The sequence below is a fragment of the Cupressus sempervirens genome, chromosome 5 (genome assembly GCF_028749045.1).
Source record: "Cupressus sempervirens isolate cs-2001-9-10 chromosome 5, ASM2874904v1, whole genome shotgun sequence".
NCBI lineage: Eukaryota > Viridiplantae > Streptophyta > Pinopsida > Cupressales > Cupressaceae > Cupressus > Cupressus sempervirens.
This window is the reverse complement of record NC_143122.1, coordinates 120,960,239-120,986,194: the sequence shown is the minus strand read 5'-3', so window position 1 is coordinate 120,986,194 and position 25,956 is coordinate 120,960,239. Positions and strand designations below refer to the sequence as shown.

Here is a 25,956-nt window from a genome sequence, read left to right as displayed (position 1 = left end):
CTTAAATCTATAATAATTTTAGTCATTTCCCACTCATTTACTATTACAATCTTCATAGGATTTTATAATCTTTTGGTGACATCATGTCTCCACTTTTTTTTTAATAGTTAATCGGCTGAAGCCTAGATTAATTATTATTTGTTGTAATTAATTATTGTTATGTGTTTAGTTAGAGTAGACTTGAGCCCAAGAACTCCCACATGAGAGGCCCACAAGTTACCACTATGTTGTAGGCTTTTGCCTATCACGTGTCCTACTTTTTTGACCCTCAATACACATTTGCATTATTTTGTATAGGTTCTGTTGTCTTTCAATTCATTAAGAAGATGATTATGAAACTTGTCTTTATTAGAAATCTTGTTTAGTTCCTTCAATGTGCACATATTCTCCATGGATCATCCTTTTGTTAAGCATAATCATAAGGAATAAATAGGCACCTTATTTGGGATGAACAATGCTTCTTGGTATTAATTTGTGATGATTATGGTCTTTGATTAGAGGTATAATCTTGTATTTTTCAAATACTTGTTGATGGTGTTTAATGATCTCTTGGATTTTCAATTGATCTTGAATTGTCACATCTTGTTCTTATATAAAATGTAATTGAGCCCCTATGTTATAAGTCGAGCAATTTCTCCTTCCTGTGGGAGCTAATTTATTTCACTTGGTTTTGATTGTATTGTCAATTTTTTTAAAAGTTTACAAGTGTATTAAAAGCTGTGGATAAGTTTTGAAAATTGAAAGACGCTCTTTCTAATTATCAGAACCATTGCATGTCCAAAACTGCATCCATTCCCCTATCAGGGATAACAAACCTTTTTGAATCTAGTGATAATTTCCCATTAAGAGTTTTATATGACGACATTAACCACCACAATGGAGTTGTTTCCCATGAGCTGTCACGATTTGAAAATTAGAGATTGGATAAACAGAATAAATGTGCTCATTACTTATCTTTTATCAATAAAATTGTTTGTACTACCTGTATCAAGCAACACTTTCACATGTTGCTTTTTGATATAACTACTTATTCTTGAGTTTGTGGTAAATTTGTGCCATTTAATGCATGGAGGGAGACAGTAGTGAATTCTTTTTCCTTGTAATTCACATTCTTAAGTTCTGCAGTTTGTTTTTTTTAGGTATTCTTAGTGATTGTTTGTATTCTTCACTACTAGAACACTAATGACACCTTGACTTTTTGGGATTGCATTTCCAACATAGACCTTTTTCTTTGTACTTTGTCCCTCCTTGAGGAGAGGTTGCTTATTGTTTTGGGTTAATGATTTTTTTTCCATGATTTTGTTGTAGGACTAGTCACATTTATGTCATTTAATCTTATGGTTTCACCTTGTATGAAACTTATGGTGGTGTTTTGTTTTTCAATATGCAATCCTTCTTGTATAGCTTTGCTAATTGTACAAGGTTCTAATAAACAAACATCACACTTTAATTGGTTATTAAGTCCCTTGATGTCCAATTGTATCCTTTAATGAGGCGTACCATGTAATTTTACAAGCTTGAGTTGCCAATCTCAAATGCTTGACAGTATATTCGATTTTAGACCTTAATTGATTTAAATTTATTAGTTGGATAAAGTAGCTTCCAATGCATGGTTGCTAATTCATACAAAATTCTTTCCAACTAAGTATTTTCGCATGCTTGTCATGCATTGTCCATTGGTACCTTTGATAAGGTCCTGATTCTAAATATACTGAGGCTATGTCAACCATTACATTATGTGGTCCTGATTTTAAATCATTTTTCTTCAAACCTCATTAATGAAATTACATAGCTACCATCAAACCTATGGACGTCTTTTCTTTTGAAGTTCATTCTTGCACCTTGAAAAGGTTCTTTCTACTTTTTTTCTGTTTGGTGGGGTTGTATTTACTATTTACCTTGGTTTTGTTGGGCTCTAATTTCTAATAATAGTTTCTTGTTAAGCCTACCTAAATCATTATTAAAAAATTGTTGTAAGTGGTTCAAATAAAATATTATAGTGTACCACTGTTTCATTTGACAGTGGAACTTTTTTTTATTTGATGTTTGTGTTTTGACCAAACTTTGACCACTGATTTAAGCAAGGCATACTGTCTCTAATAACAAATTAAAAAGAATTTATTCCATGTGATTATTTATTAAGCTTTCAAAAAATAGTAAAAAAATTCTATTTTTTTGACCTATAGATCAAGTTAATGACACGTCATAAAACTTAAATGAATTTAGCAATATGTCCTGCAAAAGTTTGTAAATTTGCTTCAGACTTTATCTATTGCGTACCTCTAACTCAGAAAATATCAGGTTGAAATTAGCAATGGGCTGTAATCTGTGGCAGAAACGAATATATTGAGCTGTATTTCTAACATCTCTTGTTATGATATGTTTTGGAAATAAATTTAAAAATTAGAAATATCGGAAATCACTTAGAGGGAGTTATGTCAAATAATGAGATAGTAATATTTAAATTCAATATATGATGATATGGGATAGAATTGCCCTATCATAGAATATCTACATAGGGACAGGACTTTTCCACTTAATTAAGAGGATTACTTGTACTGACTAATTTTAATGTGAAGGTTAGGCATGCCTTAAGTGCTTATCCTTATTACACTGAGGAATATATAATATGTACTTGGTCATAAATGGGATAACTAGTATTAGTATCTTAACATTGAATAGTAGAAAAATGAATTTTGAATTTTACAGTGATTCAGATTTATGAATTCTTTGATTTTATTTTAATCAATTAATATTGTCATGAAATGCAGGTAGCACGTGTTTCTGCCTTAACATTGGGTTTGGCATATGGAACCTTAAAGCTTTCCTATCTCAAGGTATCATAAGTTTTTTGTTTTGGGTTGGTAAATTGTACATTATATATCATAATCTAATATGATTTTACATAGCATTAACAGCCTGTGAAATTCAAGTATTCCAGTCTGCCATGAAATATGAAACAAAAATCTTACAACTTCTAAAAACTGATATATTCCTTGCTTTCCCATCCTAGAAAAATCTAATAGTCGATCATGAACAATCACATATTACCAAAATATTCTGATACCAGCCATATCCATCGACTGCCCTATCTGCATATGAATTTCATACTTTAAACACTACAGAAACTAGGGCATCCGTATACAAAAATTTACAGTTTTGAAGTAAAATTAAACACGACAGCGATATGGAGGAATAACACCTTGGGAATTTTCATGTCCACAACAACTTGGACAACACTCTGTGATCCCCTTGTCCATACACAGGGAAAATATTACATTTTTGAAGGAAAAATTAAACATGACAGCGACGTGGAAAAATCACACCTTGGGAATATTCATGTCCATAACAACTTGGACAACACTCTGTAATCCACCATGCCCTTGCTTGCATCCAACATTGTTTCTCTTTTGCCATTGTACTATGTTTCCACCACCTTGTCCTCAACTCGTGCGACACCTAGCACTGCTTGAGCCACCTTGTCCACCACTTGTGGTATTTGACCATCATCTACCTTGCCCCTGGCCTTGAGCGCTTCTTCTTCAACCCTCTCAACCAATATTTTGGTCTCCATCACCACCACCTTATTCTTGACCATCATTTATGGGGACAAACCCCTATAATTGTGCGATCACATATCACCGTCCACATCTTTTGAGCATCACACTTATTCAATTCTCTATTCACACCAACTCGCCAAAGAAGATAGTATTGAAACCTCTTCCCACTTCTACATATTAAAGGAAGGAATCAAGACCTTGTATCCACTCCTCTCTAACACACCTAATAACCCCACTTCTCACTTCATCAGTGTCACCAAACTCCACCCCCATGCGTAGTCATGGGTGATATGTCCATGTTGGTGTGAAATTTGTAATTGGTGATCAGATAATCAATGCCCAACAATCCTCATGGTGCAAAACACCTAATGTCGATAGGGGATGTCTTAAGATGTCCATGAATGTAATAAGGTCCAATTGTGGCCTTTTTGTTCATTGGGTGAGATGTAATAAGGCCAGTAGAGCCATTTGTTTGTTTGTAAGGTCATGGTCCTAGATGGTCAAAGACCATTCTAGGCATGTAATAGAGATCTTGATGTTGTCTAAGGTCTTCTTGGATCATTTATCATTGGTTGGGACGTTTCCTACACTTGGCTGTCCAAGAATGCATAAATGATGGAAAAATTGCAATGTTGACAACATTGCTATAACTAATCTTTAGGCCTTCCAACAACTGCTTAATTTGAAAACTGGTTGGCAACGGTTATGGAAGTTGGCCAACAAGTTTGTAAGGCCTTTATGGTTGAGAGGATGCAGTGAAGGTTTTGAAGGAGAAATAAGAGGATTTTGTTGTAGGGTATTCGTGTTTTTAGATGTAAACTGCCTGTTCATTATCATTATTTGTATTGTATATTGATTGATGACATAGATCAGAGCATGTGGATTTTAGTCTCGTGTGTTAGCTTTCTGTTGCATTTGGTTTGACAACTTGTAGTTTTAAAATAAGCAAGATCCAATCAATCTATTGAAACCTGCCTACGAACTCTTACAAATTCTCCAGTTGTTTGGACTCTTTCAAATTCTCCGACATTTCACCATGGAATATGGCCCATTCCTTGGGAAATGTTAGATTATCCTCCGTACTATAACATGTATCAAATTGAAGGAGAAAGTTGGTCTTATATTTTGAGTTTGATGCCCTAAGCTTGACATAAGGATGTAACAAGCCAAATTGTGTTTTAGAACAAGAAAGTGGATTGGTGTGTGTGTTTAGATCATAGTTCGGAGAATCACCGATTTGGTGATTCGATTCAGGCATGCCAATTCTTTTGGAGTCGTGAATCGTTTCAGGTATTTTTTGCCATGAATCGTCGATTTTTTTGCCATGAATTGTCTGAATCGCCGATTCATGGAAAAAATCACTTGAATCAGCTCCATGAATCGGCCGCACGACAAGGCAAATAGTGAACTCGTTTTTTTAATTAAAACACGTTTTAAAATTTTTTTTGGCCTTTTCTCTTTGTTTCAACCCTAAAGGGCCTTCTAATTGTTAAGCATGAGTAGAAGAAAGGAAAAGTGAGAGAGAAGAAGAGAAAAGAAAAACCACATGTTTCCAACCGACAAGAAGGAAGAGCACCAAAGAGATCAAAAGTCCATTTGGGGAGGCCATAAGATTGCATTGGGAGCATTAAGGAGTCAATAACAACACTCCTTAGGCAAATTGGATACTCAGAGGCTGAGGCTGCAACCGAGCTTGAGGATGATGATGAGGCTTGAGCTGGAGCCTTGTTTTTTCATTTTGTTTACAGATATTGATAGACATAAGTTTCATGGATCTTCATCTTAGATTCTTACATACATTTATGATTTGATCTCTTATGGATCTTCATCTTATATACATTCTATGATTTGAATCATTATGATCATATGATTTCTATTTACTTTAGCTTCAGCCTATAATTTACATTTATGTTCCATGCTTATGTATGTAAACTTCTATTTGATGATGTTATAGTGTGTTCAAGTTATATTCAATAAAGGGTGCATGAAATAAGTTTTAAATTGTTAAAATCTCTAAAGTCAAAGGTTTTTTTTTAAAATTTGCTTATTCATGGTTGTTTCGATTCCGATTCATGGCCGATTCATGATTCGATTTAGCCTTGCTGATTCTGATTCTCGTTACTTTAGTTAAGATTGCTTGGAATGATCCCTTAAGCATATATAGACATGTTCCAAGTGTTGTTTGCAGTGGACAATCTGATTGGTGAGGAGTTTGAGCAATTAGGCCTTGTTTGCACCAAAGAAGCTTGAATTGAGGGTTTTTTGGTTGACTTGGTCGACGGTCAAACCCAAATACAAAAGTGTGAAGTTTCATAGTATGTCCAAAAGGCTATCAAAATCTAAGTTTTGTTTGTACCCTTGTTTGGTGATATTTTGAGTTAGGCCCATAAAGGAGGAACGAAAGGGCTAATTCTACTAGGTCTTCTAGTAAGTCATTTTGACAAGCATTGGGTTCAAGGGACCTGGGGTTAGATTAAAGGCCTTCGAATGATTGGTTTGGAACGTTAGGGCTATGAAGGACATCCTCAACCTAATTAAGGCGTTCATGGAGTGAAGATCATTTGCAAGGACTAGACTATAAGAGGTCCTTGGGAAGGGTGAACTTGGAGTTGGGAACTCTCAGGAAAAGAAGATTAGTTGTTTAACGTTTGAATCCCTAGAAGGTGAACAAAGACACTAGTAGGGGAAGGAGACCTCTCAATGAGTTGGGGAAGGTGCCTTAAAGAGCTAAAAAATGAGCAAGATTTCAGGAGGAAATCTAAGTAACCTAAGTCCTATGCATCATATTGGTATTAGAGCCAAATTTGGTGCCTAGTGCTGTATGCGAGCAAAAGAGTTTGAGGGAGAGGCTTGTACAATGACAAAGATGTAACAAAGGTTGAATGAGTAGTGAGAACAGAGGTTGGTGGAAGCATTGAAGTAGATTCAAGATAAAGGAAATAAAGAATAGATGGAGATATTAGAAACTGATGATGAGGTTGGGGTCGAAGATGGTGGAAGTTTCTTTTCAGAGGTCCGACTTGAACACAATTATTTTGATGCCTTTAGGTTAGTTCAGACAAAACCCAAGGCAAAAGTACCCGCCTTCAATAAAAATATTGAAGCAGATGAAGTGGTTGAGTGGGTGAATGCAATGGATAACTTCTTTGACTATGGGGGAATGACAAAGAGCAAGAAAGGTTAAGGTTGCAAAATCAAGGTTGAGATGGTCAATATTAAAATGGTGGAATTATATTCAAGAGGAAAGAGTTAACAATGGGAGGAACACAATCATTTCATGGAGTAAAATGGCATCAATGATCAAGACTAGATTCATGCCTGTAGATTATGAGACCCAAGTCAAAAGGAGACTGCACAACTTGAGGCAAAAAGACATGGACGTTGCCTCATACATGAAAAAGTTTCATAGGCTGAGTTTCAAAACAATCCACCATGAGGAGAAGGATGCAGTGTCTAGATACCGAAACTAAGGTTTAATAGATAAGTAGGAGATAATTTCCATAGCAAGTCAAATTGTGATATTGCTATCAGGATTTAACTGTGTGATTTTGAGTCAAACTCATTGACCCATGTTTCATGAGTAGTGATTCAACATGAATCCATCTCTCATGAGAATAAATGAAACACTTAGCACTCATTGGATTTAGGTGATGCTCACAGGGGTGAAGCACAAGATGAAATGAGCATGGTTGGACCAAATACCCTAGATGAATGTTTCCAATTAGTCATGAGGGATGAAGAGAAGGGAGGAATGATTAGAACATTAGGGACAAAGAAGGTAAGAACTCCAAAGGTAAGAGAAACTTTGTGGGAAATAGACAGTATAGCAAGAACAATGGAGAATCTAGTTAGAAAGAACAAAGTGGGGAATCAAACCTGGGAGGAGGTTTCAGAGGGAGAAGGCCTAATGGTAGAGATATTTGGAGGGGCAAGCAAGGTCTTAGCATCTTCATTGGAAGATGTTAGAATGCAATCAAGTAGGACACTCGACAAGCAAATGTCCAGAGAGACAAGCCTCAAGCACAAACTCCCAAGGGGGAATAAGGACTCAACTAATACTGGAGGATGATTGCCAAAGTGTTACTTTTCACCCATTAGAAGTGCAAGACCAGTGCAAGATGGAGAAAGTCTGATGATTAGGAGGATACTGTTGAAGATACCACAGATTTAGGAACCACCTTAAAGAAAGTCAGTATTTAGGACAACATGGAAGGCCTATGGTAAGATATGGAAGGTAATTGTAGATTTTGGCTCTATTGAAAATCTTGTTTCAGTTGAAATGGTAGATAAGTTAAAATTGAATAGGTTACCTCACATCTGTCCTTATAAAGTATCATGGTTAAACAAAGGACAACATGTCATGGTAGATGAGCAAGCATGGGTTGAGTTTGAAATGACAAACTATAAGGACAAAATTCTTTGTGATATGTTGCCTATCATCTACTACATCGCCCATGGCAATTTGATGTCAAGGCCCAATAAATGCAATCAAGTAGGACACTTGGCAACCAAATGTCCAAAGAGACAAGCCTCAGGCACAAACTCCCAAGGGGGAATAAGGATTTAACTAGTATAGGAGGATGATTGTCAAAGTGTTACTTCACCCATTAGAGGGGTAGGACTAGTGCAAGGTGGAGAAAGTGTAATGAGCAAGAGGATATTGTTGAAGATACCACAAAGTTGGGAGCCACCTTAAAGAAAGTCATTATTTAGGACAACATGCAAGGCCTATGGTAAGATATGCAAGGTAATTGTAGATTCTGGCACTACTAAAAATCTTGTTTTAGTTGAAATGGAAGATGAGTTAAAATTGAAAAGGTTACCTCATATCTGTCCTTATAAAGTATCATGGTTAAACAAAGGACAACATGTCATGATTGATGAGCCAGTGTGGGTTAAGTTTGAAATAGCAGACTATAAGGACAATTTTATTTGTGATATCATGCCTATGGATGCATGTCATCTACTATTATGTCGCCCATGGCAATTTGATGTCAAGGCCCAACATGATGTAGAACACAATTCCTACATGATAACTAAAATAAGAGAAAATTCATGATGGACCCTTTACTTGATTAGGGATCTGAACAAAACATTGGCTCTAGTGTGATGTTAGTAAATGGGCATGAATTTATGGAACTCATGGAGGAAGAGAATCAAATAGGGTATTGTTGATGCGAGTTTTGTGTCACTACATAACATATTAGTAATTGGATGCTTGATACAGAATATCAAATACACAATTCCTCTCTTGAAAAGTTATCTCTCATGGGACATGAGTATAACTCCAATGTTCCTTACACCGTTGGATACTCGCTCAGTTTTATCAATGTGATTTGCTGGTAATCACGTAGGCGGCCTTACGTTTTCTTGTTTGAGAAAAATTTGGATCTTGGTGAGAAAATGGAGATGGTGGTTCGGTGTGAATGCTAGATGATGTTGATGGCGCGATGATGGCAATGTAGGGTGAATGGCGATGGAAGGTGAGAATGCCGATGTTTTGGTTTACTTCTCTAACTAACCTCTTCTAAGCATGAAATTTGGCTGCTCAACTACTCCTACTCCTAAGAATGGAAGGTTAGCAGATGGACGGGGATCGAATCTAATGAAGGCTAACCAACGGCCCTACCTCCATAGATGCAACGCTTCAAAGGAAAGTAAACTAGATCACCACACAAAGCCTCCCAACCAGCCGCTAGGATGCTAGTGGCCTAGTGTTGACCCCTTTCAAACATCTACCAAAGCTACCATGCAACTATCCATTTTATTTTACTCTTACTCTAACAACTTGAAATGAAATTGCTTCAACTTGAAAAGAAAATTTAACTATATGGAAGTAGAAAACATGCAATAACACCCAATGTTCTTAGTCAACATGCAATGAAAAAGAGAGCACTTTGGTATTATTTTCGCAACAATTTCTCCAACCCCCTCTCTTTACAAATGAGAGCCAATGGCCTTATATAGAGGTCCAAAATACAATGGACGGTAGAGATCAAAACAAGATCGACGATCCAGATTGGATCCAAAAACCCTAATTAGGGTTGCCACCCCATCGGCCAATGAGAAGATGCCACCTCATCAATGGACCAATGAAAAAAGTGCAAAAGTGGCAACCAATGAGAAGGCACCAAAATGGTGGCCAATCAGAAACAAACACTTGTCCTATTCTAAAAGAAAGAGAAAGTTGCCACTTGGGCTTACATAAGATGATCTTCTAATATAATTCTTCCTTTTTCTTTTGTTCTTTTAGCTAAGGCAATGAACTTAGCTAGCCTTTCGTTAACTTCTTCCATAGGAGGACAAGGTGTGTGCTTCGCTCGGAGTTCTGCTGACTTTGCCACGCTGTTTGCTGCTTGTAGTATCCTTTCGTGATCCTTCTCATATTCCTTTGCGAACCCAATAAAAGCGTTGAGTGAGGAAAGGGTGTTCAGATGTTTCCTTTTGACGGCAGCCTTTCCTAACTCATCCAATCTCGATCCAAATCTTGTCTCACTGACATCCTCCTCTCTAATACCCTCAAAATCAAGCGCCACCCCAACGTCGCTCATCATGGTCGAAATGGAAGTGTCGACGCTTGGGCCGTGTTGTGCAATCTCATCATGAATTTCTTCAAGTGTTCTGAATCTGGTAGTCAATGCGACATACCAAGATTCAACTATGCTCAATCCTCTCTCATCAACCAACCGGGCTCTTTCCAAATATGCCTCCGGTAGCCTAATGAACGCCTGCAGCCTAGGAATAACCAAATCCTTGATGGGAAGAAAATTCTTCCATTCCTCTTCAAATAATCTGAATTTGTTTCTAACAGTCACCAATGACTGGAATGTTGAGATAAAGGAGGGCAAGAAATTCCGCCCATCTTGGATTGTATCATAGATCCAACCCCTTACTTCATGTAACTGAGCTGATACCTCTTCTGAATTGCTCCCGCTGTCTTGAGGAAGGGCTGCCTGATGCAGCTGTTGGATTGGCTGGCAATCTCTCCAATATTTGTTTTCGGCCTCCAACTTTACTATCCTTTCGTTTGCCTTCCTCAATCTTTCTCTGATTGATGCTATGCCTTCCTGAACCTCCTCACATTCCATATCATTTGTATTTCTTCCCAAATTATGTTCTACTATTTCGTACTCCCGGGCTGCAATCTCATCCGCTGCCTTATTGACTGTTGGTATAGCAATTTGAACCCTTCGGTGACCATCACTGTCGCTTCTGATTACCCTTGCCACTGTATTTGCCATCTGTTTTTGGTTCTCGCTATCATCCTTTTCTATTAGTCCTTGGATATCATCAACTGCGTGAGCCATTACCACCTCGCCTCTCGGCATAAGCATTTGCCTTAACCATAGTGGTGCAGTGCATCTCCCCAAATCCGGATTCGGTTCGACCAACAAAGCATCACCAACGGCCTTAGACGCCTGACTTATCTCTTCAATATCAATCGGCCCATCTTCTTCTCTACTAGTTTCTGCCATATTTCCTTGTTGGTTCTCCAAGAGAGAGGGGAGTACTCCGTACTTTCACTGTAGCCACTTGATTCCTAATCAGAGCTCACCTCCACTGCGGCCCCTTTATCACTCGAATTGACCTCTTGGCTTCTAGCCTTAGTTATACTCTCCCTTGACGGCGCTGCCCGCTGTCTCTTGGCTGGAGGTTCCGAACGTTCTTGGCTTTTCTCTACTTCCAAAGCCCTCTTCTTGCTATTTCTAACTATCTCCGATTGCCGGCCACTTCCTTCACCCTTCTGTCCGATTGATTCTACTAGACCTTCCTTCGGTTTCATCATCTCATAAGTAAGGAGAACCTTTTGTCTTTGTAGCTTTCTCAACTTGGCATTATACCACGACTCGGTATGCAAATCTACTGTCCTTGTGACTGCCTCCAAGGAAGGATCCTGATGATCGTCCCAATCCACTGGATTCAACTCTGTTCCAACTACTGTCTCATAGTCTTCTCTCAACACACTACGATCATCCTCCAATTGATCGGGAATATCAAGGCCTCTCCATCTAATATCTCTCATCATGTTCACCGACAATCTCGAGAAAGCTAGCTTTCTCACATGAAAATCATCCTTTGCATTGGCCCAAAAGTCCTCTATAGTGGGAACATGCTTAAATTCGCTTCCATGAGATGCCTTGATAAGACCAACAGGGTCGAATCCTTGTCTTGCTCTGTACCATCCTAGATGATACCACTCCAATTCCTTTTCCGCAGCCTCAAAGGGGGCCCGATTTGGGCAACTATCATTGCCAATTATAATTGAGAAGGAAACGCCTGTTCTCCCCTCATTCCTCATTACTCTATCATAGTGCTCAAGCTGCCTAGCCAATTCCATCAAAACTACCTTGTCGAGCGGGTATCTTGGAAGTCTCTTGGGACAAACTGTACTTCCTGCCACTCTAATGTATGTGAATTGCGGGAATTGGATGAACCAACTCCCAAACTTCTTAATCCTTGCTTCTGCTTCTGATGAAAGTCTCTTAGCAGGCGCCCCTTGTAATACCCTTATTGTCTTCATGGCGAATGCATCGCAAAACATCTTGTAATCCTTGTTATTGTGCAAATGAAGCTGCGGATAGCATTCATGCACCAAATATTGCCCCGGCCCATTACCAATCTCTCCTAAGGCCCTAAGTCTCGGACTCTCATACAATCTAGCAATTAAGTAAAACAGATAGGATCCCATGTAGAATTGCCTTTGGTTTTGAACTGTTCTAAGTTGCAACTCTAAATTTTCACTTATGATCCTAGCCCAATCAAATTTTCCTTTTCCCTTTTCAATTTCATCAATGAAGAAGTACATCCAGTTTTTGAATTGCATAGCTTGAGCTAGGCCCATGATCCGACTGAGAAGAACAATGAGATCGCCATATTCCGGCTTGAAATCTGCCACTGTAAGCCTTGTTGATTTGTTAACTCCTTTCCTTCCTTCGTGTATCCAATTCCGCTTTAGATGTGAGAAGTAGGCCTCTTGGTTACCTTGAAATGATTTGGCCGCCTGATCCACCATTACAACTGTCATGCCCTTGCTCTGGGGAATATTAAATGTCTCTTCAATTGCTTGTTCGCCAATGTTGGCCAACACTCTCTTCCCTTCGCCAAAAATGATGGATTTACTGTCTAGATCAAATCTGGATGCACACTCCATAATCAATTCCGGACAAGGCAAAGTAGGAGGAAAAGCTGCTGCATGTACAATTCCGCTCTTGTATATCCTCTTTGCCAAGGGGGATTGTCCTTCCTTTAGTCTGTCCCTCATCCGTATCATGTCCACTGTAGCGATATTAGTATCGGTTATTTTCTTCATTTTCGAGAAGAAGGAAGTTTTGGGCGTCATATCCTCTTTGTCTTTCTTAGCGTTTGCCCGCTTGGGATTCTTACTTGCACTATCATTCTCCATGCTCGTCGCCCTATTACGGGATGGTAGAGTGGTGGACCAAAAGGCAAGAAGAACCAAGTAGTGCAATTCTTAGAAAAGAGCGAAAGAATGGATGTCAGCTTAAGCACTCCTTGCAACTCTAGATGATGACTTTCACCTTAACTAATAATCTTACAGCAACTTTTCGGAACCCGGGATATGACATCAAAGAATTACAAATCCCTTTGCAAATTAGAAAACAAAGCCTCTAAGCTTATCCAACACTTGCCTTCTATGCAAAAATCAAACTTTCATATGTATCTCTTCTCCCAACAAAATTGCCCAAATCTGATATAAAAATTGCAGCCCCTCTAGAAAATCAGAATTTTGTCTTCCACAAATTTCGGCCCTCACAAAATTCGGCTCCCACAAAATTCGGCTAAGCATGAAAAAAAAAATCTGCCCTTCCACAAAATTTGCCCAAGCAAAGAAGGAGCAAAATCTGTAAAATCTGCCACCTAGGGCACAAATCGCAGCCCACAAAGTGGAGCAAAAATCCCCAAAAAACTGCCTTCCACCAATTTCGCCCAAGTCTGGAAATCTGCCCTTGCTTCAAATTCGCCCAAGCATGAGGAGCAAATGAATTGATGAAAATGAAATGGGAGGGGACTCCCTTTATAGCAGCTTTCACCTTCCTCCTAGGCTGGCCGACTTGGTCCTATAGAGAAAAAAAAAAAAAACCAAAATTAAAGCTAAGTTAGTGGCCCACTTTAAATACTTTGCCAAAATTTTAATTTTCTAAAATGAAAACTGCACTTTTAATTTACTAATTAACCACAAATTGCAAAACGAAATTGAATGGTGCCTTGGGGATGCTAAAAATTTCTATTTAATGAAGGTTTGCTAATTAATACATCCTTGAAGTTGAATTTTGGCTTACCAAAAGCCATTTCTTAATATTAATTTACCAATTTCATTAAATACCAAAAGCTTTCAAGGCGAATTTAATCTATTAAAGCCAATTTTTGCAATTTTCCTCTAAATCGATTTTGCTAAATAATTAAAATTTTATGACAAAAAATAAAATTGCCTCTAGAGTAAAAATCGATTTTGCAATTTAACTTCATCTTACAAAATTAAATTCTATTTCACCAAAAAAAAAAAGATTTTTCAAGAACCTAAGTCTAACGAAAAATTTCCTTATTTGAAAATCATTCAAATTTACAATTAAATCCAAATTTTCAAAAGAAATCGTCTAAGTACAAAATTCACAATCTTATCCTGCCAAGTTGAAATCAATTTTGAACTTATTCGGCCTAAGGATAGAACTGATAGCTCTGGAAAATCAAGTTGAAACCGGGTGAAAAATACATCTAACCTTCTCCACAGGCCCTAAAGGCGATTAAAAAGGGGGTCCCCAAGATTTTGGGGCGATTTGTTAAAACCTCACAACAGGTATGCTCTAGTCCTTAAACCTAAGAATGAGTCTAAATTTAAGGGGAAGACAAAAAGGGAGATTCTAAAGGAAGTGCAAATGATGATGGATAGGTATGAAGGGATTGTGGTAGAGGCTATACCAAACACTTTGCCATCCTTCAGGGATGCAAGCCACCAAATAGACCTTATACCAAAAGCTACACTTCCAAAAAAACTTGCCTATAAGATGGCACCATTGCAAAATGATGAGATAGCTAGACAGGTGCAAGAACTTTTGGAAAAGGTATCGGTTAGGAAAAGCCTTAGCCCATGTATAGCATGCACTGTACAAGCATCTAAAAAGAATGGCAAATGGAGGCTCTACATTAATTCAAGGGCCAATAACAAAATCACAATAAGGTACCACTTTCCAATGACAAGGATAGAAGATTTGATGGACTATCTTGTAGGGGCTTGTTGCTTTTCTTAGGCTGACTGAAGTTAGGATATTATTAGATAAGGATCAGACAAGAGGATGAGTGGGAGATTGCATTTAAAGACCTGAGGGTCTTTATGAATGGATGATGACGCCCTTTGGGCTATCTAATGGAGGTATTGAAGGATTTCATTGGAAAGTTTGTTGTGGTCTATCTTGATGATATTTTGGTTTTTAGCGGGTTGAAGGAGGAACACTTGAAGCATTTTGAGCAAGTGTTGAAGAGATTCCATGAGGAGAAATTGATGGTCAATTTGGATGAGTCTGAGTTCATGAAAGAAGAGTTAACTTATTTGGGTTTTTCTAAGGGATGTTTGAAGATGCACCCATCTTAGTTAGAGGCTATTGTTAATTGGCCAACACCATGAACAATAGGAGATGTATGAAGTTTCCATGGTTTGGTTACCTTTTTATAGGAAATTAATTAGAGGGTTTAGTCACAATATGTGCACCTATTTTGACACACCTCAAAGGAGGGTTCAAATGCAAGTTCTCTTGGATAGAGAAAGTAGATCAACACTTTGAACACCTAAAGTAAAAGATAAGCAAAACTTTCCACTCTAATACTTCATGATTTTAACAAGCTTTTTACAGTTGAATGTAATGCAAGTAATCAAGCCATAGGAGCATTCCTAATTGAGGAAGACAAACCAGTTGCATTCTTCTCAGAAAAGCTGAATGAGGCTATAAGAAGGTACTCTACCTATGATTTAGAGCTTTATGTTATAGTACAAGCTCTGAAAAAGTGGAGACACTACCTCTTATCTAAGGAATTTTTTGTGTACACTGATAATCATGCTCTTTCTAAATGGGCAGGAGAAAGCAAACTAGAGACACATTAAATGGGTTGAACAATTGCAGGCATATACATTCACCATCAAGCATAAGAAGGGGACATCGAATAAAGTAGCATATGCCTTGAGCAAGATAGCCCTTACAATACAGGAGGTTCAATTACATAGCATGGGAGCTGAAGTACTCAGGGATATATACAGAGAAGATTAAGATTTCAATGAGGTATATAAGGTTTGTTCAAATCTAAACTATACTTGTCATCTTGAGTTTTCAGAATACATGTTGCAGGAGGGATTGTTATTCAAAGGGTATTTGTTTTGTGTACCTAGATGTTCTATGAGGGATAACATCATTAGGGAGAGACATAATGGTAGTTTGGGTGGAAACTTCGGGATATACAAGACCTTGGAGCAGGTCCACCGTATTAATTATTTGCCCAAGTTACACACTGATGTCATAAGATTTGTGGAAAGTTGCCTAATTTGTCAAAGATTCATATGGATGAAGGTAGCGTAGACTAATAAATAGAATTTTAGATCTAATAAATTATATATCAACACCTTAAAACAATGCAAAATATTAAGAAAAATTGAAAAAGGATTAGATACATAAGATTTAAGAAATTTGTTAAGCATAACAAAAAAATTACATGCATAAGTTTTAGCTATTTTATAACTAAAATAAACAAATTAAATATTCAAGATGAAAAGCTAATACAAAATGTCTCCCTACAGCAAATATCGATAACCAAACTTTGACACAACATCTAAATACTTAACAAATTATATGAGATATTAGAAATCTGATTTTAGAGAAACTAAGAAAGTTAAATGTTCGCTAGTGTTTAAATTTCCAAGCTCGTTGTCATCCGAGTCTGAGTGATAAATAATTTTTTTTTGGAAAAGTTTAACATTCCTAGTTGGTAGCCTTTTTGCATCATCCATCCATTGGCAATAAGGGTTTCTTACAATACAGGACTGTACCAACCCCAATAGAGTTTGGGAGAGTGTAAGCATGGACTTTGTATCTGGTCTTACCTAAAACACCTAGGGGGTTTGATAGCATCTATGTTGTTTTTGATAGATTTAGCAAAATGGCTAACTTTGTCCCTTGTAAATGCACAGATGATGCATCACATATTTAGGGTTGTTCTTCAAAGTGGTTGTGAGGATCCATGTCCTTTCTCTAAACATTTTGACTGACAGGGACCTCAATTTTGTGGGACACTTCTTTAGAACTTTGTGGAAACATTAGGGACACAACTGTCTTGCACATCATCCTACCATCCACAAACTGATGGCGAGACTGATGGCAAGACTGAAGTTGTCTATAGATCATTGGGCAATTTGCTGAGATGTCTCACCAATCAACATGGCCAAGCCTGGGATTTGGTAATCAATCGGTTATAATATGGCCTATAATGACCCTATTAGTAGGAGTACCGACAAAAGTCCATTTGAAATTGTTTATGGCATCTTAGAGGCATTTTGGAGTCGAGGGATCTTAGTGGTATGAACTATGGAGAGGAGAAGTGCACAAGGGGGAGATCTTGTCTTACATATGAAAGATATCTATGATAAGGTTTGAGCCACCTTACAACAAAATGTAGATAAGTACAAGGCTAGAGCAGATGTTGAGAGGAGGGATGTACAGTTCAAAGTAGGGGATTTAGTCAGCCTACCAAGTTACTCAAAAAAATAGGTGCTTGCAGAGTTGTTTACAATTTTAGGGCCAATGCATATGAAATTGAGTTGCCTCCATACCTTGTCATTTGTTTCTGATTTATTTCCTTTTAAAGATTATGTTGTTGCACGTGATACAGGGGTTGGTGAAGAAGAAGATTGGCTTAAGGATTTACCTTTTAGCAATTTGATCTTAGGTAGAAAGGAAGTGTTTGTACACTTGTGTTAGACCTATTTAAACTTAGGCTTTTGAGGAGCCTTAAAAAATATCATTTTGTGAATTTTCCATTCTTGTGGTGCGTTTTCTTGCAACAAAATCAATCTTAAAAATCAGTCAAGCCATATCAAAGAACAAGATTAAACTTTTGGAATTTTTCAAAACTCACAAAATCACCCTTCAACATCTCTGCCTGTTGCTTTACACCCGCCTTTTTTAGCACTTGTGCTTGGAAAACAATTTTTACGCTTCAGTAGAATGAGACATTTTTAGCAGACAATTAGAAAAATCACACATTGTCTATGCTTGTAGTTTTGCCCCTGCGCTTTTCGGCATATGCACCTGACAAACAATGCATGTAGTTGCATTTTTTAGTACTCCTGCTTGGAAAAGATGTTTACGCCTCAGTAGAATGAGACATTTTTAGAAGACAATTAGAAAAATCACTCATTGTCTATGCTTCTAGTTTTGCCCCTGCGCTTTTTGGCATATGCACCTGACAAGCAATGCATGTCTCTCTCTAGAATATAACCATTGTGTCAGAAGTCAATGTATTTCCTTTAGTGTTTGTGCCTATTGGGTGACGTTTGCGATCTTTGGCACCTTTGCCCTATTAGAAAGAACAACCCTTTGTCATATTGTAATGGCTTAAATTTGCTCACCTGTGTAAATTACCATTTTGCATCACCTTGTCCTTAGCCTAAGACTCAAAAGCCATGCGATTTGCCCACATCTGCTCGTTGTACCATATCATCACCCTTTTCAAAATCTTTGCCACACAACCTGGATGCAATAGACACGTGCAACATGGCGGCATCCGCGCTATACGTTCTTGTCTGTGATTTTGCAGACGTGTAGTTTTTCTTTGAGTCATTACGAAATGCCATTTAGCAATTGTAATGTTTGATTCCACCGCTCACTGACATGGGATTCATCTTTATATTCATATCGTCATTTTGATTCCTTCGCAGGATCCTTTCTTGCTTGTTTAAACTCTTCTTGGCTACTTATGAACATGTTGCACATTATCTACAAGTTTCAAAAACACAGGCTTTGGAGAGCTTCTTGGCCTCAAGAACTTTTCTCTTCACTCACATATGTTCTTGCTTCGTTGTGTTGAGGGGAGCCTCTTTACCTCATTAATTTGTCTCTTTTAGAGGATATCAGTATTGTATTGATCATTTTCTCAATTTCTTATTGTTGATGTTCTTTCTTTATCGATTATCTATCATTGTTGTGTCTTATCAATTGTGGTGTTGAAAACACCAAAGCAGAGATCTCACTGAGGGAAGTCTCCAAACAACCGACCCCAGCATTTTTGTTTTTTTCATTTGTGCATATTTCTTGGAGTAGCAAAGCTCAGCTAGTCTGCTTAATCAAACATAGAATTCATTGCTATTCCTTCCTCCTTTTGTCTGCTATCATATTCATGGCATAGTGATCATATTTCTTTTTTTCTTATTTTGCCGTCTTTCCTTTAGTATGTTAGTTTATTTTTTATTGGCTTTATTTTCAATCTGGGCACTTCTTCCATACTTGTTCATACTGGATGCTAGCACACCGTGTTGTCATCATGTACCTGCTCTGTTGTCCAAGGCTGTGAGTTTGCAAATCTTAGTGCGTTTTTGTCATAGTTCTTTTCATTTTTTTAATCTATTTTTCAAAGCGATAAATGGCCTTAGCCCTAATACTAATAAATTCCACTTCTGAATATCCTTGTCATCCTATAGCAAAACCGTTTTCAACCAGCTAAGATCAAGTTGTTAGAAAGGATTCTAAGATTCATTTCATAAATAGAAGGAAAATGATCTGACAATGAAGTCTGCAATTGAGCTTCTTAATATAGTAGCTTATACCCAAGGAGCTATTATTTATTATCCTTCATCCCCTTAGTTAATACAACCTAGATATCTCTTATTATAAGGTAGATATAACTAGATTACCCCAAAAAGAATATGCAGGCAGCACCTAATAAAGGTTAAGATGGACAAAACCTGCAGGAGAAAATAAACCGACATTCAAACACATATAGACCAAATAATAGGAGCACTTGAAGCTTGAAGGTATTCAAATATAAGGAAGATATTCTTTATATCCCACAATGTTTTTCCAATCTGATAATGATATCTTGCAGCTGCTTTGCAATGAACATGGTAGTCAGTATTTGGATAAGCTTCCACAAAATTATCATATAAGGTCTGTTTCTGCTGCACCACCCACAGCATCTCTTCACTATAAATTGAATATCACTGCCAATCTGGTATGGCAAGTATAAAATGGATATATCCCTGGATTCACTGGCCCTTCCAGATTTGATTTCTGTGAATACACTCCCTTCTAGATCAGTTGCTGTCATCAACAGCAGTAGATTTCCACAGTTTCTGTAATCTATGTATGCTGCTTCTGCAATTGATGAAACGTTTTATTTCTTAAGAATTATTTCATCGACTGTAATTTTCTGCGATCTGTCTGCTATTGAGCTATATTTTAGGCTTTGATTTTCTACTCCTCTATTTCAAGCATGGAGTTGCTGGTAGAGTGTTTTGATTTGAGCAAAATTCTCATTTTAGAATTCATGACATACATACTAGGCTACTATTTTGTTTGTCGTGTTCCTAAGGAATTGATTACTTGCAATCATGAAATGCTTTGAGTTAGCACAACAAATTGTGCTATATTTCAATGGCAATTTAGAATTTTATTACTAATGCGCCTTTGCCCTTGTACCTTGGAATTCATTATTTCTGTCCTTAATGCTTTGAATTAGCACTACAAATTGAGGTTATTTTCAATGGCAACTTGAAACATGCTGAAGGGTATCATTTGGTCATGCTAGATATCTAATGAATATTTCTTTATGTACTTTTTTCAGCGCAAGGCCAAGTCTCATACAAAAGCTGAAGCGGGCGGCCATCATTGAGATGAGCAATTATTTAAATTTGATCTTTTCTCAATTGTTTGAATTGGATAAGCTACAAATTTGAGTGACACTTTTTGAAGTAGGCTTTCTGATGAAATGGCTGATATTTTTAAAAAACTGGCAAGCTAGGTCAAATGAACTAAGCATGCAATTGATTTTGTCATAATAGGTGCATAAACTTTGCACGAGTTCATTTTCACATTAACTGGATTGCATTTTTGCTGGAGAAACAATTCTTTTTATTGAAGTATTCATTTTATTAGCACAATACTCTAAGTGAAATGTTGCAATAATAATCACATGGATAATTTTCTTACAGGAACATATTGTTGTGTTACTTTTATAGGAATACATGGAGTCGGAAGTCAATTAAAATTAATGAGGCTATATTCTTGCATTGTTATTATTTGCTTTCCCATTTGTGAGATTGAGGCTTGTTGGATGTACTGTCGACAAGCTTCAGTGTGCATCGATTAGATTTATTCACCTAACATCAGTTGTGAACATTACAATAATTGAATTTGAAGGAGTGCTTATCTTTCTCAGGCGAATGGCTACTTTTAGATTTCAGTCAGTTGAATGGCTACTTCTAAAGAAAACTATTCAGAAGTATGTTGCCTTGTTTTTAGAAAACTACTTTGTGAAATATGCAAGTTCTCATATGGTAGTTGTTCTTTTATTAATACCATAGGCGGATTAACAATATTTTAGATTTGTCATAGGAAAGTGAAGATGCATAGATTAGAGAAATTTATCTTAGCTTCCACCTCTCTCCTAAGCTTTTTTCTTCTAGTTATTTTTTCCCCTTACCTAGGCTATGAATTACAAAATTATTTTTTAGTGCTGTCTGCCATTTTTGTTTTGTATAGTTGTTTCGAAATGTAAAATCCTTGAGCAAACTGTTTAATGTAAGAAGACAAAATAATTGTCATTATTCTTTTTCAAAGAAATAAAGTTAACAAATTATAGAATGCTAATTCTTATAATCCTTTGCACTAGTTGACATTTTATTCTTCTTGTTGCCGTGTTTAGCATAGCTCATTGGATTAGGTAAGCTTTTCATCTCACGAGTCAATTGATGGTAATAATTTTACATTAAAATAGCATATTAATGTTGCTTGTTATTTTAAAAATATCTTTCTATTTTCATATTGATAGGAAAAAATACATATTGAATATTTTTGTTTTTATGAAGACATTTATTTTACATTAATGTGGTGTTTAGATCAAGGTCAAGATTAAGGTCATTATCAACACACTACCCCAACAACTAGTAATCCACATCAAGAGTGGGTAAACAATTCACCTACAACATAGGAAAGTGAACAAGAATATAAAGAACAATTTTTCCTATACCAATAAACTGCTTGCACATAAAATACTATCAGTAGGATCTCTACTCTAAGGGGCATCAAGTAGGGAAGTCCTCTTTGTGAGACTATTAGTACTAGGGGTAGAGTGTTGACAAGGGTTGAAATAGAGTAGGAGCAACAAATGGAGAAGAGTCCATGTGACAAGAAAAGTTTGGCACCAAGAGGTGGAGGGGGCTCGATAGGGGTAGATGAGGCCAACTCAACAATGGAAGCATCATCTTGGGGGTAGTCATCATCATCTTGTGAAGAGTCTAGAGCGAAGATAGTCCTCTTTGTGAGACATCAAGTAGGGAAGTCCTCTTTGTGAGACTATTAGTACTAGGGGTAGAGTGTTGACAAGGGTTGAAATAGAGTAGGAGCAACAAATGGAGAAGAGTCCATGTGACAAGAAAAGTTTGGCACCAAGAGGTGGAGGAGGCTCGATAGGGGTAGATGAGGCCAAATCAACAATGGAAGCATCATCTTGGGGGTAGTCATCATCATCTTGTGAAGAGTCTAGAGTGAAGATAGTCAAATAATCACCACTAGTTTTTATTGTCTATTTTTTAATTAATTCAAATAATTAATTTATATTTCCCTTTTCCTCCTATGTTAATTTATTTATTTAATTGTGGCATAGTTCCTCTATCTTGAACTTTCATTAATTCTAATTAGTTAAATCTGATCTAATACACTCATTTTCTCTTAAATATGAGGCTAATTCCATTATTTATAACCTCAATTTAAAAATCCCTCACTTCAAATTCCCTCACATGTGATCACATTCTTCCAAACTTAAATTGTCCCTTCTACATTCATGCAATAAGCCACAGATAGTGAAGTTTACTTCAAATTATGTGATTATTAGTTCCGCAATGAAGAGTTGTAGAGGGCTTAAACTTAATTCGTGATTGATTTTTTTCCTTCTCCATCTCGTAGCATTGTCTCATTTCTTTATCGTTATATATTCCTACAATGTTTTGAACAGAAGATCACTGGACTTTAAGGATTGCTTAGGCAAATATGGATGTTGACAGATTTTTGTTGGTCAGATTGGAGGGTTTGTAGACTCCTATGCAAGAGAACAACCATATATAGAGGGAGGGGACAAGAATCAATTACTTGGGGACATCTTTTTGCAGAGGGTATTGACAGTTGGCTATACTTGTATTCAATATTTTTTGCTAGTTAGAATTGATTGAGATTTAATATCCAATTGTACAATATCAGGCTTGGTGGATTCTTGTTGGTCAAACTGGAGGCACTACAGATTCCCATGCAAGAGAGCACTGAAATATAGAGAAGGGGGGTGAAAATCAAAGTTTTCGGGTTGCCATTTTGCAGAGGCCTAACACTCGGTGATTAGGGTTCTATTTGGACATTGCATGTTACATTGTAGCTTTAATTCTCATTTGAGAAGACAATGCATTTTGTTATTTTTCCCCAAATATTGAAAACAATCCTAGCTATAACATGCAGACAGTCCACGTGCCTTATCTAAGTTTTCACATTCTTGCATACGTCAAGAAATGAATAAATCTTATCTTTCATCTAACATTTTCGTGTGACATGTTGTGAAAATCTTTTCCCTGGGCAGATTTACACCCCCAAAGATTAGGATTTTCTTTTCGTTCTCATTGACAATAGATTGAAGTAGTAGAGCCATTGACAATTGGGTAACAACATTTGATCGCAAGAAAAAAAATGTTTCCATTTTCTGTTTTTAGGAGTCTAACTAAAGCCATACTCTGTTTCATTATTAGAGTGGCCAAAACATTCCATGATTACCTGAATAAAAAGGAATGACCACTCTTCTGCCATTAATGCTTAGAATGAGCTTATGCTGAAACATGTTGTGTACTTGGAAGGTTGTGAAGCATGCTAGGTAGAACGTAGAAGAGAGAAACAAAAAGGATATCAGTTCAAGGAGTTTTTCTTTATTGGGATGGCCATGCTTTTCAGTGGTATGAAAAAAAAAAAAACGCATTATGTTGTTTAATTTTCTTTCTTTAGAAATCAGCTAGTATTCTCATTATAATTAATCGAAGAAAAGGTGTATACAGCTAGCAGAGCACATAAACTTTTATTAGTTCGCTTAAGAATTTGTATATGATAATGGATTTTGTGTTTACAACTCTTCCCATCTCTTGCTCGTTTCCTTTCCTCTATTTCAAGGAAAGCAACAAAAAGGCAGTAATGGAATAAGCTATCGCTCTACATAATTAGAGACTAGTAAATTCAATAGTAACTTCCAAACTTAAAAACCTGTAAACTATTTACTCACATATTGCTGATATGGTGAATTTTTGCTGGAATTTATTCAGTGCCCTGTGGTCAAATTGAATTTTAATTTTTAAAATAGAATGTGCATGCATTTAAAGTATTCAATAGACAATAGACAATCAATTATAGGATAAATGGCTTCAAAAGTACTCGTGATTGAAACTGCCTGATTGAATTCATGTTTGTTTTTTAGGTGATAACCAGTTTGATTATTGGTCCACTAATTGGAGGTTTCCTTATTATATATAATAAAATAGCTTTTCTTTTGAGTAAAATTTCAAATTTTTTTCCCCTATTTTGATGATCTAATCTAATCTATTTGACATATTTTCAAGCCTTTAGTTAATATTTTGAATGTGACATAAAAAAGAAAAAGAAATTATAATTAAGAAAAATAAAAACAATACCGTATATTTATGATTTTGTATCGAGACTGAAATATAGTCAATTCTTACAAAATGAAAGGTGCCCATTTATGATTTATTATGAATTGCCTAGAGTGGCTCAATAAATCTTGTAGCGGACAAGGCTCGCCAATTTTATGACTTATTTGTTACAGATAATAATTTCCTGCCCTTATTTGTCATCAGCTGGCTGTAATAGCATTATGAATTATGTCATAGATAACCCTTTCTATCTCCTATCCATGTTCAATTGCATATATAGACAATCTTTTCTATCTCCTATCCATGTTCAATTACATATATAAAAATTAAACAACTTTATGATTTATCATCCACAAAAAATGTCTCCTTCCTCCTATATGTGTTTATTTGCATACATATCATGACATATTTGCATAATACTTTTTGTTGGAAAATTTAGACAAGTTTGATCTAATTAACGTTGAAGTCCCCGGTAGAGCTTATGATTTATTATCTCGGAAAACTTTTAGACATTTTAGAATCAAATAGGCAAAATTCTCTTGCTTTCAAGCATTTCAGCTCCATAATTATTAGAATATTTTGCACCATTTAAAAAAAACTATTTTTTAAAGAAAATGGGATTGGCAAGTGAACCACAAATTTTCATTAAACAAATTAATGTCCCATTTGCCTGTGCAAACTTGGAGATGCAAAAACAAGCCAAGCCTATTTTGGTTGACTAGTCTATTCAAGGCACTAGAGGTCATCCACAAAGTTTTCAACTCGACGAGGACCTGCAAACGAAGATGTCGTGAGGAATATCATCATTCTCTATCCATTAGCAACAAGTTGACCACTTGACCATAATCCATATTTTAAGGGAGAAGTTGAAATCAATGAGGGTTGAGGTGATTAACATCTCTGTTTGATGCCTAGAGATTGTTTGAGAAGACTTTCGACATTGACTTTATATCTAGAATCATTTGTATGGGCAGTCCATTAAAGGTTGGTAATATGATACTACCAAAGTTGGAGCATATAGGGAACATAGCACAAAATAATTGCATAGTTGTCACATGCAAAGGAATGAACACAACAAATACTCATCAACAAGGAAAGCATTAATCCTTAGGTTTCTCATATTCATTCAAAATTAGTGTGGATCGATATGTGCTACATGAGAGAAATTCAAATGATTACCACAGATAAATTATGTCTATCTGAATCAAAGCACAAAGAAATTGACATCTTAGCCGCTATTAAATTCATTTTATGTGATGCCATATTAGAATCTCTACATCAAATAAATACTTTTAACAAGCAAACATATAATTGGCTAGTAGAGAGGCCTTGAATCATAATGTTGGAAATTATGAAAAATTAATTGGGTTTGTGTTTATCATTTGGAAAGTTCTTATTGTGTTTCGAATTATTTAAGACAAGCTTAAGTTCATAAAATAATCTCATTTTATTTTTCTTAGTCAACACTAATTTGTGAGAAGCATTTGA

General features: G+C 36.5%; 1 long non-coding RNA gene across 1 annotated transcript in view; it reads left to right on the top strand.

Moving 5' to 3' along the window:
- Positions 1 to 23,354, top strand: part of LOC149554803 (uncharacterized) — a 50,843-nt gene extending 27,489 nt beyond the window's left edge. The window contains exons 2-5 of the long non-coding RNA XR_016364418.1: positions 2,772 to 2,837; positions 20,400 to 21,056; positions 22,852 to 22,944; positions 23,030 to 23,354. This is a non-coding gene — a long non-coding RNA (uncharacterized LOC149554803). The remainder of the gene's footprint in view (positions 1 to 2,771; positions 2,838 to 20,399; positions 21,057 to 22,851; positions 22,945 to 23,029) is intronic.
- Positions 23,355 to 25,956: the final 2,602 nt, after the last annotated feature.